The sequence below is a fragment of the Diabrotica undecimpunctata genome, chromosome 11, assembly GCF_040954645.1.
Source record: "Diabrotica undecimpunctata isolate CICGRU chromosome 11, icDiaUnde3, whole genome shotgun sequence".
In the NCBI taxonomy this organism is placed as follows: Eukaryota; Metazoa; Arthropoda; class Insecta; order Coleoptera; family Chrysomelidae; genus Diabrotica; species Diabrotica undecimpunctata.
In genome coordinates this window covers 11,560,843-11,575,689 of record NC_092813.1, presented here as the reverse complement: position 1 = coordinate 11,575,689, position 14,847 = coordinate 11,560,843, and positions in this window count along the sequence as shown.

Below are 14,847 nucleotides of genomic sequence, written 5' to 3'. Positions count from 1 at the left end.
TAAGCAAATATTAAATAAATCAACAACTGCTTTGTAAGAATGCAAATAAAACTGAACTATTTATGTATTGAATATGCCTCTTTGTAATAATATTTAATAATAGTAAAATATATCCTAAAATAATACAAGAAATAAATAATTGACTATTTGTATTAAATATGTCTGCGTAATATTTAATATGATGGTAAAATATATACCGTAAATCGTGAAATAATATGAAAACAAAGAATGCAAATTTTTAATTTTGGTATAGGAATGAAAGGTAGTAGGGAATATAGCTCTTATTGAATAAGTAATACGTTACAGTTTTGCTGCCAATATGATCGAGTGTATCGCCTTAAGTATTCTAGCGTTCTAGTCGCTGGAAGCCCAGATGAAGTTGTTGTCGTCCAGATGAATATCGATACAGCGCACCGCTCTTGAATGCTGAACCTTGAATTGGCTGATCGGCTGGAACTGGTTCTGTATATGGGTTTAAATGTCCTTGTTTTTAATGGTTTTTTCGGCTTGGCGTCACTTCACAATCACTATGTATTATTGTATTTGTATTATTTATGAATTAATTAACTGTGGACGTGTGTATTATTTGAATCGAAGGACCAAATATGTAGCTTACGCTTGAAATGTTCTGTATTTGCTGAATTAAAATAAAATTGCACTATAAATGCTTTGTATTTATTGCATTAAAGATAGCACAATGATTTTATGTGTCTTTAGTTCTGAACGTGAACTCTGACTTCTGACTGAAGTGCGTAGCATCTATGCGCACCGAATTTAAAGTCAAGTAGGGGAGATTGGCGCGTACACAGGTAAAGTTTGAAATCCATGTTTTTAGTGTTGAAACCGCTGGTAAAGCAACTCCTTTTCGACGAAGAAATTTATACGTGCTAGGTCCTTTATAAAAAATCTCAATAGCCGTTTTTTTTCTATTGGGGACCACTGTTGGTTTTTCTTATGCAACTGCATTCTCAGTAACGCAGCAGAAAACTTAGTTTGTGGCTTTGGTGCAGATTGTACAGGTTTTGTCCCAATTGTAGCCAGTCTCTTTTTTAGTGCAGTTATTCGAGTTTTCAGAAGATTAATCCGTAGTCGAGATGCATGTAATCTCCTTTGAAGTGTATGATAATTATGAAATCTTTTTTTCTTGACCAATGGTGATAACGGCATATCTATAAGCTCATCAACAAAATCGTCAAGTTCAGAATTATCACTGTGCGAAACAGTATTGGCACTTGTTGATGGTTGTTTTGCTATCGAATACGTATGAAAAACGCGTGGTGTCGTTAATGAACCTTCCTCTTCTACCTCACTATATTTTTTTGGTATAGCAGTAGCGGGTAAATATTTTGTGTTTAGATATTTTTGTTCAAAACGCTTACTGCACAGAAATTTTTTTTTTAAATCGGGTAGCTCCAGACTTTCCAATGTCGCATTACCTACAACAATATTATTATTAACACAACTGAAAAAAAAAAACTTTCTGCACAATAAAGTAGAAAAACAATTTAAGTTCTGTATTCAAAATTTAAATAACTTGACAGTTATGCCAATATATGTTTATATATATATATATATATATATATATATATATATATATATATATATATATATATATATATATATATTGTTATGATTGTTTATTTTGAGTTCAAAATTAGTTTATTGAGCCAATAAAAAAGAATTATAACTTATTTGTTATCAAAAGTAAAATAATCCTTATATTACCTGTGTTCGATGGATTCAAAAGATTTTCTAGTTGTCTTTTATCGGGATAGAGAAGAAAGGATAAGAATACAAATATATTATGTTACAAAGATTTACGTTTCTTTATTTTATATAAACGAATAAAACAATTCTGTCGTTATCTTATCAATCAGCATACAAGAAAATAAATCAAATTATTATGATAATAAGATTATAAAGCTACATACATTTATATTACGTGAAAAACCAATTTTACTTAAAATTTTCTTTACTTGAGAAAAGAAACCACAAAACTTTAAACTTTTGATTAGCCTAACAAAACCTCAGTTTTTAAATTTGAATGCTAATGACCATGATGTCGAAACGATCCTTCACAGATATAAAATTCAATTGTACAAACACTTACAGCTTATTTTCTTCTTTAGTTGTATGTTGGAAAATACCCAGAAAAGTCCAGTCTCCTCAACGATGTGATCTCTCCTCTTTGGCACCTCGGCTCTTTCTTAACGTCTCTGCAAACCTCCTGCAGACTACACAAAAAACACCTGATTCACTTCTCCAAACTCAGCTATTTATTTATGACACCAGGACCTCCTTTTGTCAACTTGATGCCGTAAGAATACTTTCACATATACTTTGTAAAATGCCCACGGTAGATACAAGGACCTCCTTTAATCGACTTGTTATCTCCTTCTTCAAACTATTCACTTCTTTTCGTTACGCCGGTATCCAAACTCACGAACCACACCCTATCTTGAGACAAACGACTGTTTCCTTTCGATGACCAAAATATGACTAACTTCTCCTCTCTCATGATGAACAAGCTTTTCGCTTTAGTCCTATTGAGAGTGTATGCCGTGAATCTAATGAACTTTCTCTTACCCTAAGACGATAATCACTTCTACTTTCGTATGCTGCATCAACATCCGCAAATCATTTAATCCCGTTCATTATATAATTGCCACAATGCCGTCTTCTTCCACTAACAATAACCAACACCTTATCATAAAACCTATACCTTAATTAATTTGTCCACTACGTAAAAATATTGACCTCCTTCTGACTAGTTTATTTCCTCTACCTTTACTTCCCCTCTGGGCTAAAGATCTCCCTTCAATATATACCTCACTCACCATTTTTAACAAACTTGAATCTTTTAACCTTCTTATAAAGAAAGCATTTTTAGAATTTAATTCTCTATACAGATGCTTCTAAAACTACCACTCAACAGTAAAAGTAACCACTAAACATGAACTTGTAAGATCATCTCGGTTACCCTTAATATGCAACGTTTGCACAGGTGAACTATATAGTATGCAGTTGGCTTTTAAATGCATCTCCCATCAAAAGAGACATATTGCCATGTGTTCAGATCCCCTTTCATATATCCATTTAGTCAATACAATTTTCACTGGCCACCTATTAGTTCAAAACATTCATGACATATACCAAAATCTTTCTGCTTACGATGTAACAGTCTCATTCATATGGCTGCCTTCTCACACGGGAATTACTGGTAATAAAACAGCAGATCATTTTGCCAAAGAAGCTACCAACCATGAGGTGACTGAAGTCACCCCAATTCAACTAGCTAACGAATCTCGAAATTCGTTTTTAAAAAGTCAGTAGAGGATACTTAACAAAACTTATAGCAAAAAAGAGCAAAACAACTTTTCATAAACTTCAATCTTTTATTGGTCATCTCTCCCTAGACTTCATAACTAGAAGAGAAGCATCAACTATTAGAAGACTACGAATCAACTATACCAAACTTACCAACTGCAAATAATTCACCAACCTGTATAAAGCACTGGACTTGAAACCTACTCTAAGGAACTGCTTAACAACCCTACAGACATAACAAAAACTATTCAAAAAGAGAAATCATACGATTTCTACCTGACGAAATCGAATTCAAATTTTTACAACTGTGCTTTCTAAAACTTGCAAAGCAAACAGCTTTATAAAATACTTGGCAAGGGAATCTAAAATTGCATTCCACATGCCGTTCATCGTGGTTAAAATTCGTAGTGAATTCAATTTCTGGTACTTCCAAATGGAGTAAAGAAATAAATCATAATGACGGTACTATATATATATATATATATATATATATATATATATATATATATATATATATATATACATATATATATATATATATATATATATATATAATATATATATATATATATATATATATATATATATATATATATATATATATATATATATATATATATATATATATATATATATAAAAGTAAAAATAATGGCATGTCTCGCAAAACAGAAAACCAAGAATGGTATATCGATGGAAGGCAACCGTATATACGTATTTCTGACTATTGGTCGCCTTCATCGTCTTCAGTACGGTGCAGCCAAGTTAAAAAAGGAGCATATTTTGGAAAAGGATCACTACGGTCACTATACGGTTGCCTTCCATCGATATACCATTTTTGGTTTTGTGTTTTGCGAGACATGCCATTATTTTTATATACACTCGCATTATCCTTGTCCATTTCTATACATATATATATATATATATATATATATATATATATATATATATATATATATATATATATATATATATATGTATATATATATATATATATATATATATATATGTATATATATATATATATATATATATATAGATATATATATATATATATATATATATATATATATATATATATATATATATATATATATATATATAAGAAAAAAGAAAAAAGAAGTACTTGTGACTCGTTTGGAACAAATATATTGTTATATATTTGTTAATATATATATATAATATATATATATATATATATATATATATATATATATATATATATATATATATATGTTAGATCACTAATCACGTATTTGACTTTTTAAAAAAGAACTTTATTTGTTACAAATTAAATATTAAATAATAGTACAAAATTAAATTAATTTAAAATGACTACAATAACTGGACTGGTCGAAGTTGCAGCTAAGAGTGGTTCCGGCATCTGAAAATGGTAATTTATAGGTTTGGTATGAAATGCTGAATCGCTGTTCCCATGAATATTGGCCAACGGTTCGTACAAAGTTCTACTGCGTGCTCAGCGGTTTCTATGGGAATGGGATGATGAAATCTGAAGTCGGCGAACTTAAGCTAGTTCAAGGTTAATATTTTCTCATATAACAGCTCCCCTTATTAGTGAAAAGTCAATGCCATTGCTTTGACTTTTACAGAGTAATTGGTGTTTCTGCTTCGCTTTCTTGTTGGACATTGGGTCTTCTTCTGAAGGAGGCTAAGCCCTGAAGTTTCTGTCTAATGGAATTTCTGCGTGGTAATGAAGTTGGAGGCTGATCTTGGGACAAGGAGATTGCAATTTTTGGGAATATTTTGGTTCGGTATTTGCAGAAAAGGTATAAGATAACTAGGATAATAATCAGGGATAAGGTTGATATAGTGAATAAGGATAGATGTTCCTCAATAAATGATTGGCTCATAATATGGTCCAGTTCTTCTGAATATTGGTCCAATTTGTGTTGTGCAATATTTAAGTCATCTACGTTGATCTTACTGAGTTTTAGTGGTTTCAATTTTGAAAGGTGACTCTTTGTCTCAAAATGGTCACAGCATCTGTAGGGTACGTTAACTGGGTGACTTCTATACGTGATATTTGTATATTTCTCAATTTGGTCTCTAGCATGAATTCTGGTACTGCCGATGAATGCAATACATTCGGGAATTAATCTTAAGATTGAATTTGTTTTGATTATTTGTGTAGTGACGTCTTTTCTTGCACATTTGATTGTTACTGGTAATGGATCGGAAATGGTTAGTAACCATAAATTTCGGTCAATTTCTTGTACATTGTAACCTTGTGCCAAGAGCATGGACATCTGGCAAGTTTTTGGTAAGTTGCTGAGAGGTTTCAAAAGCTGGGCTTCACATATAGCATCTGTGTCTATGGGATACGAAAGAATGTCTGTACACATTCTTTGGTTTTGACTGATTTGTTTGCATTTTTCGGTGTCCATGGGTAAGACATATGAAATTGAATCATCATCTCGCGCTATGTATTTATGAACAGTTGAAAGTATATGATGAAAACCAGTTTGATTATCTAATATTGGTATTGAATATAATTGATACAAGGTGAATATTTCGGGATCAACTAACGGAATTTCGAGAACGAAAACAATTTTTGAATCAAGCTGATAAGCTTGCAGTTTTATTATGTCAATATACTGAGCTATATTTGACATATAAGTGGGTAGAGGCAATACGTTATTTTGTAATGACTGTGAGATTTCTTTTAATGCGTCCATTAAGTCTATGGGCGAAATAATAGAACTATGTAGAATTTGCAGGCGAGAGAATGTTATAGAATTTAGTATATCATTTAAATAATTTTCTAAAAATACGTAGCTTTCCATTAAGGACTCACATAAATCTAGTATTTGTAATTGTGCTTGGTAAAAGGATATGTCATTATTAATGTCCAGAAGTGTAGTCTCGATAGTTTTTAAGTCTTTGTTAAAAGTTTCTTCGTCTATTTGCAATTTTTGAATTGTAGTGTTGAAAGTTCTTATAACTGAAGTGGTAACAGATATTTGATTTTTTAGGAGATTTTCAATTTGAGTTTCATCGGAATTTATCTTATTTATACATTTATTAAAGTATTCGCCATCAGAGGCGTCTAAATTTCCAGTAATAGATTTCCAGATTGTTCCAATACCATTTACTAAACCGCGTTTTAGGCGTTTATTATAAGGTACTGTGTCAGAGGTTATTTCTTTATATTTTAAATTAACGGAGTTTGAGATTTGTTTTAGCAGACTAACATGTGTCTGTACTTCGGCTTGAAAGGCAAGTTTTCTCGGTGTATCCACGTTAATAAATTTTTCTAACAGGTTTTCCAAAAATTCTGTCATTATTGGATATTGTAGTTTTGATAGGTAATAATTCTTTGTAAACAAGTAAAGTCCATTTGTCATTAGATATTCGTATAGTTCCTTTTTCATGAAAAAATATTCCAATTGTGTTATTAATTGGAGTGAGGAGAATTTGGGATTGGACGATAGGAAGGAGTCCATAGAATCTGTAAAGGAAAATTATTCAAAATAAGGTTTGAGTCTGTCAAAATTTACTTTAGAGGTTTGGTTAGTTTTGGGGTTAAGGATAATTGCGGAATTTGTAAAAACTTCTTGAATTTCGAAAGGTCCATTAAAAAGATTATCCGATTTTGATTTAATTTGTGATTCTTTTACGTAAACTTTGTCACCAATAATTTTAAAATCAGGTCTTCGTTCTGAAATATTCTCGTCAAATCTTACTTTCGCCTTTTCTTTCTGTCTTTCTGTTTTTGCTCTGGCTACTTTGTAAAAATATTCCATGCGGTTATTCAGGTCTCGAATATATTTACTCATTAGTGTTTTTTGATTGTATAGAGTTTCTGGTGGTCGGCCTGCAGTGTGCCCAAATATAAGTTCATATGGTGTGAAACCGTGGGTCTTATTCTTTGTGTTGTTATAGCATATTATTGCATAAGGAAGTATAGTGAAGGGATGATCGTTTGGGTTCTCGGCTTGATTTGCTCTAATCATTTCTGAGAGTGTGGCATGAAACCTTTCTATAGATCCATTAGATTGTGGATGGTTAACGCTAGAAAATGTTAGTTTAATGTCGTATAATTCGCATAGATCTTTGATTATAGCATTCTCGAATTCTCAACCGCAGTCACAATGAATTCTTAGTGGTGTTCCATAGTGTTGAAAAAAGAGTAGGAGTGTCTTGACTACTGTTACTGCCTTTTTGTCTTCCAAAGGATAGGCTTGCGTGAATTTTGTCAATTCGTCACGAACAGTTAAAGCGTAGTTCCTAGTAGGGTATTCGAATATGTCCATATTTATTCTTTCGAATGGTGTTTTTGGAGTTTCTGTTATGACTAGTGGTCCACTTAAGTTTTTCCTGCAAATCTTAACTTTTTGGCAAATTTCACATGCTTTTACAAATTTCTCTACATCTTTTGTTAAATTCTTCCAATTGTATTTCTGCTTTATTCTTCTGACAGTTTCGTTTATTCCTCGATGTAAGTTGTTTTTACCGCAATGGTAATGATCTAAAATTTGAGGGATTTCGTCTTCGCTGGCTGTTTTAATTATATTTTGACAGATTCTTAATTTTAATTCTTTGTCAGCAAAAATATAAGAAAATATCTCTAGGATAGGTAGTTCGAGATTATTTTCGACGCAATATATTTTTGATTCATCGAATTGATCTTTATTTGCAAAAAGTACAAGAAACAAGTGTGATATTACTCGTTCGGGATCAAACGGTAATGGTATAATAAAATATTTTCGATCTTTTACAGTTTTGCTGTGTACAATATTAATTCTTCGGTTACTATATTCCATGTTTTCTTCGAATATGTCATTCATTATGTTCTCGTGGAGTTCTTCAAGTTTATTTTGCCAAAAAAATGTAACAATATTTTTGTTGGATTTGTCTAATAAGTCCGTATTCAATGTTTCAATTTTAGAATAATCGATTATTGACTTTGTTCTATACAGTTCGATAAACTTGTCAAGTTCTTCGGACATTTTTTCTATATTTTCTTCATCGTCGTCTTCGTTTTCTTGAGTTTCCGTGTCATTTTCATTCGATGCATGTAATGAGATTTTTGACTGAAAGTTTGCACAATCCTTGAAATGGTTAATCTTTATCCTTGAGAGGGCATCTGCATTTCTGTTTATTTTTCCTGCGCGATGTTCTATTTTATAATTGTATTCTTCGAGTTTTAGGCGCCAACGCGCTAATCGGCTTCCGGGATCTTTTATCGAGAAAAGCCATGTAAGGGGTCGATGATCGGTAATCAGGGTGAATTTTCGGCCAAAAAGATATGGTCTAAAATGTTTGACTGCCCATACGATAGCTAATAGTTCTCTCTCTATCGTCGAATATTTTGTTTCGGCACCGCATAATGTTCTGGAGGCATAAGCTATGGGTAAATCTTTTCCAATAGGGCCTTGCGATAGAACGGCTCCAATCTCGAATGCACTAGCGTCAGTTGTTAGTAAAAATGGTTCCTCAAAATTGGGATATATAAGTATTGGATCTGAAGTTAAAATATTTTTGAGTTCGTTAAAGGCTTCTTTGCAATCAGAATTAAAAATAAAAGGTACGTCTTTCTGAAGTAGTTTCGTAAGTGGTTTAGAAATTTTGGCAAAATTTGGAATAAATCTTCTATAGTAACCGGCTAAGCCTAAGAATGACTTTATTTCTTTGGTGTTCTTTGGTTCCGGGAAGTTTTTGATGCAAGATATTTTAGCTGGATTTGTTTTTACACCATTTTCTGTTACAAGGTGGCCCAAATATGCTACTTCTTTTCTTAAAAATTCGCACTTGTCTGGCTGTATTTTTAAATTCGCTTTTCGTAACCTTTTAAAAACTTCTGTTAGTCGTGACATGTGATCATGAATAGTGGGTGAGTAGATAATTATGTCATCCATATACACTAAGCATCTTTCGTTTTGTATTCCTAAGAGGATGTTGTCCATTACTCTCTGGAAAGTAGATGGAGCATTCATTAGTCCGAATGGCATGCGGACAAATTCGTAATGTCCATTTTCGACGGAAAAGGCCGTTTTCTGGATGTCTTGTGGCTCGATTTCAATCTGGTGAAATCCAGACGCTAAATCTAGTGTTGTGAAGTATTGGCATCTTCCTAGTTGGTCCAATAGTTCTGATATTTGTGGTAGAGGATAACGGTCTTGTACTGTGAGTTCGTTGAGTTTTCGATAATCAATAACAACTCGCCATTTTTGTTTTCCTGACGCATCTAATTTCTTCGGTACGACCCAGACTGGGCTCGACCAGGGCGAGACACTTTTCTGGATTATTCCTTCTTCCAACATTTTATTAATTTGCGTCTTTACCTCTTCCTTATGTATTTGAGGATATCTATAGGATTTAGTGAAGATAGGTTTAGCGTTGTTTGTTTCGATTTTGTGCTTGATTTCGTTTGTGAAGGTCAGTTTGTCGCCTTCGACATAAAATATATCTGCGTATTCAGTACATATATCTAGAATTAGTTCTTGTTCTTCGCAATTTAGATGATCAATTCTTAGTTGTTCTTTAATTATTCGTGTTCTATCTACTACGGGTTCTTCAAAATCATTTCCGTTGTAGGATAGGATTGTCTCCTAATTTTTAAAAGGTTCGATTGAAATGTCTGAAAATTCGTTTGTCTTCGGCATAGCATTAGCATTTAGCACAGAAGTTAAGAATTCTCCATTTTCATCTACATGGACTAATGCATGAGGTAATCTAACTTTTTCTATTTCTTGAGCTGATAATATGGCATCTGTATTTGATAAGTTGCATTTTAGTCTGCATATTTGTTCGGTCCGGCTGTCAATGGTAATTCTGTTTTTTCCTTTTATTCGTTTTCTCTCTGGTCTTTCAAGATTTTTGTCTTGATCTCGGTTTTTTACGATAGTATATTTTTCATTTATAGGGTTTTGATATTTTAAATTTGATTCCTGTTTAGAATCTGATTTAATTTTTATTTTAGGTTCGTTTTGTCTTATTTCTGTGGGGTGTGTCGGTGTTTTGTCTTTAGGAGGTGTGTTTGTCTCGTGTCCTACTTTGTGAAGGTTGACAGTTTTAAAATTTGTATGCAACTGTCGGGTTTTAAGATCTATTACGCATTCATAATGATCTAGAAAGTCTAGGCCTATTATGTCATCGAAATCAATGTCTAGATTGAAAATAAAGACTTTGTGAGGATTATCGGCAGTGAAGGGAATCAGGACAGATTCTGTTATTAACAATTTTTGATCGGTTATACCTTGAATAGTAACGTTTTCAGGAAATCTATTATGATAATTGCGTGCTGTGTTTTCTTTGAAAACAGTGATTCCAGCACCTGTGTCGATTAAAAGTTTAAAAGTGTTGGTAGCATCGTTAATGTAATATAAATTTTTGGAACTCATTGTATGAAATGGGGTTACATGAATGTCTGTTCGGGAAAATTGAGATTCGGATGAAAGTTGTCCAAGTTATCCGTTGAGGGGTTCGTATGATTGGGAGGATGATTTTGATTCTGAAGTGAAAGAAAATCCGGATAATTTTGTGTGTTATTGGTTTCGTAAAAGTTATCAGTTTGCGGATTATTTCCTGTATAATAATCCGTTTCATAGTTTTCATATTTATCGGTATTATAATAATTATCTGTATAGTAATCGTCTGTATAATAGTTAGTCGTCATTTCATCAGGGTATTCGTTTAAAACATGTGCTTTTTGGAAGTTTGGGTTTCTTTGAATAACAGATGGACGATTTTGATTTTGAGATGAAAAGGAAGGTCTCTGTTGGTTGAAATGTGGATTGTTGGAGGAGTATTGATTCCTATTAGGATTCTGATTGTTTTGATAGTTGTTAGGTCCATTATTATATTGGTTTTGGTAACCGTGTGGCCTAGAAAAAGTTTGGTTTGGCTGTACGAAACGTGAAGAGCGGCATTCACTATTTAGATGACCAATGCGGCCACAATTTGTACATTTTGTAAACTGAGATGAGGGTCTTCTCATTGGTTGAGAGGGTTTAGGAATAGTTGATTTAGAATTAGATTTTCGTTCTTCAAAATATGACAATTGAAGTTCGCGTCTGATACGATTGCTTGCTTCAATGAGATCTTTTGGATTACTAGCCCTAATAATTTGTCCTAGACGAGGTTCTAAACCGGTTAAAAGTGTGTTTAGGGCCATGGTATCGATTAAGTCACATTGGGCAGTTTTTTGATCTGGGGATAAATTTGCTACTTGGATCGAGGCGTGCATTTTTGCATTCAGAACTTGTAAACGGTTAAAGAAAGTTAGAGGAGATTCGTTAGATAGTTGTTTTAGTCTTTGTAAGTCTTGTATTAAGGAGGTCAGGTCTCTACTGTCTCCGAAATGTAGATTTAGTAATTGTTTTATTTCTGTATAAGAAATTGGTTTTCTAGAATTAATAAGCTGTGCAGCTTTACCTTTGAGTTTATTTTTTACGTGAATCGTTAATAGAACGCGCTGATTGCCTGTGGCCATTTTAAAAGCACAGTCGCACGCATCTAAAAATGTAGAAAGAGAAATCGGATCGCCTTCAAATTCTGGGATAATAGAAAATATTTCCGAAAGCTTGTATGGTTCGATTTCTTGTTGAGTCTGGGAACGTGTCTCAGGCATTTTTCGAGATATTTTTAAACGAAAATGAAAAATAGAAGTATGGTGAAATATAAAATGTATCAGTATATAAGGGAGAAAAAAATGTGGTGGTATATAAAGGGCAAAAATGTATCAATATAAAAATATCAAATAATATATCAACAAAAATGTATCAAATATACCAAATAAAAATATATCAAGAGAAAATATACCAAAATATAGCAAGTAAAAAAAATATGTCAATAAAATATCAGTATAAAATAGTATGAAAGATATACATATGTCAATATCAATAATTTCAAATATTAGATAATCAACTTTTATTTTTTTTTATGTATCTTGATTAATTGACTTGCAGTATAGTCAATTTCGTAAATTATTATAACAAAATTATTAACGAGATGATTCAAAATCCACTTACATAAAGAAGAACATCGGGACGCCTTGTTCTCTCTGCTCAGCTACCAGGGGCTTCACTAGGTGTTCCTTCCGTAGATTACAGGAGTGAGGTTGTTCGGAGATGCTTTCTTCTTTAAGGGTTGTCTTGTTCTCTCTGCTCGGTTACCAGGGGCTTCACTAGGTGTTCCTTCCGTAGGTCACAGGAGTGAGGACTTCCGTAGATTCTTTGTTCCGTTAAGGGATGAGAATCCGCCGCTGCCAGTGAGTATACACGTATTCTAGCAACGTTAACCGGATCCTACTGACTGCGCCAATTGTTAGATCACTAATCACGTATTTGACTTTTTAAAAAAGAACTTTATTTGTTACAAATTAAATATTAAATAATAGTACAAAATTAAATTATTTTAAAATGACTACAATAACTGGACTGGTCGAAGTTGCAGCTAAGAGTGGTTCCGGCATCTGAGAATGGTAATTTATAGGTTTGGTATGAAGTGCTGAATTGTTGTTCCCATGAATATTGGCCAACGGTTCGTACAAAGTTCTAATGCGTGCTCAGCGGTTTCTATGGGAATGGGATGATGAAATCTGAAGTCGGCGAACTTAAGCTAGTTCAAGGTTAATATTTTCTCATATAACATATATATATATATATATATATATATATATATATATATATATATATACAAAACTCAAATATTTGGGTGTGCAGCGGAAGATAGGACAAAGAAGTACTCTTTTTAGTTAACCAAGCTTTCGCAAATCTTTATTTGCATCATCAGGGTGCTACAATAAACAAAATTAGTACAAAATACAGAAAATAATTATTTTGCATCTTACACTAATTGAGTAATTCTTTTGTTTCTGATAAGAATGTTTATAACCTAAATTTTATATTATGACATGTTCTGTAATTATTTTAACATAATTTTATTTGAGTGTTCTTGTATATGTGTTTTAAAGTGTTTTAAATATGTATTTGTTAAAGAACGTTTTTTTAAAAACAATTTTGGATAGTTTTCGCCATCATTTGTAGGGATCAAATGAGTTGCACATTTCATTTAATAAACATCACGACAACTAACCTCAATTAGTGTAAGATGCAAAATAATTCTTTTCTGTATTTTGTACTAATTTTGTTTATTGTAGCACCCTGATGATGCAAATAAAGATTTGCGAAAGCTTGGTTAACTAAAAAGAGTACTTCTTTGTCCTATCTTCCGCTGCACACCCAAATATTTGAGTTTTGTATTCTATTTGATCAGCGTTGATGACAAGCGTTTATCGCTTTTTCAGTATATATATATATATATATATATATATATATATATATATATATATATATATATATATATATATATATATATATATATATATATATATATATATATATATATATATATATATATATATATATATATATATATAAAACAAAGACTTATTCCTACTTCCCAAAAAACACACCTTCCCAAACCCACCGAGGTAGGTTGTCCTCCTGCGGTACAACCAGCCCCGGCTTTCCTCCGGCCCCTGGTCTTTGGAGCCACGTCTCGACTATTTCGCGGTATCCCCCGTCAGGCAATGGGAAATTTCCGTGTATTTACATTTAAGTGGTAGGTTAGCCCATTTGGCTTTATCACTACCGGTCAAAGCAATTGTTCGGCGGTCTAATGATGGTTGTGTGTGCCGATACTTACTTTCCCTTTTCTGCACCAGTCGAGAGCGAGCAAGCATCGAATCCTTTCATCCGTCGTCTAATAACCAGTCATGTCCTTAATCTACCTTACTTGCTAATCTAATTTTTTTGGTGCTTGCATTCAAGAGCGTCGTGCGGCGTGCCTCCGGCTCTCTCCCGCATGCGGTTTTTGTTTTATTTTTTGTTTTTGTTTTTTTTTTGGTGGTTGGTACCCTTTTGTGTTAATTTTTCTATCTACGTCTTAATCTATGGACAGGTATCATCACTATTTGACTCGCTATCCGATTCATCTGAATCTTCATAATTACGAATAATTAAAGGTCTTACTTCATCAATAACTTGTTCTATTTCATATGACTCTAAATTTTTTTTTTTCAGTATGCTCAATACATTTCCTCCATTGTTCCTCATTGACTTGGTTTAGTGCATCTTGCCAGAGTTGTAAAACGCTGGCTTCGTCGGTGGTCTTACATGCATGTTTATCATAGTAGTTTTTAGTGATGCCCTATACCAATTCAAATGGATTGTACTGGCAGTGATATAGTGGTAGTCTTAGGACCTCATGACCATATTTTAGTGCCATTTGGTCAACGACAAATTTTTTCTCAGTAATGTGTTCCTTGCACTTATTTAATAATTCAGCTTTTAAAACTAGATGTTCGTGTTCTATATTTTTCTCCGACAGCCACTTTCTTAACCCTGCTGTCCTGTTCGGGTCTATTTGACCCAAAAAAAATTTATTTCTAATTTTGCAAATTATTACGCGGCGTAACGTTTTGGTGTTTCGTGACTTTATTACCTATTATGAGGTCTTTCAATTGCATGCGAGATAAAAAATCAACTTCCTAATTT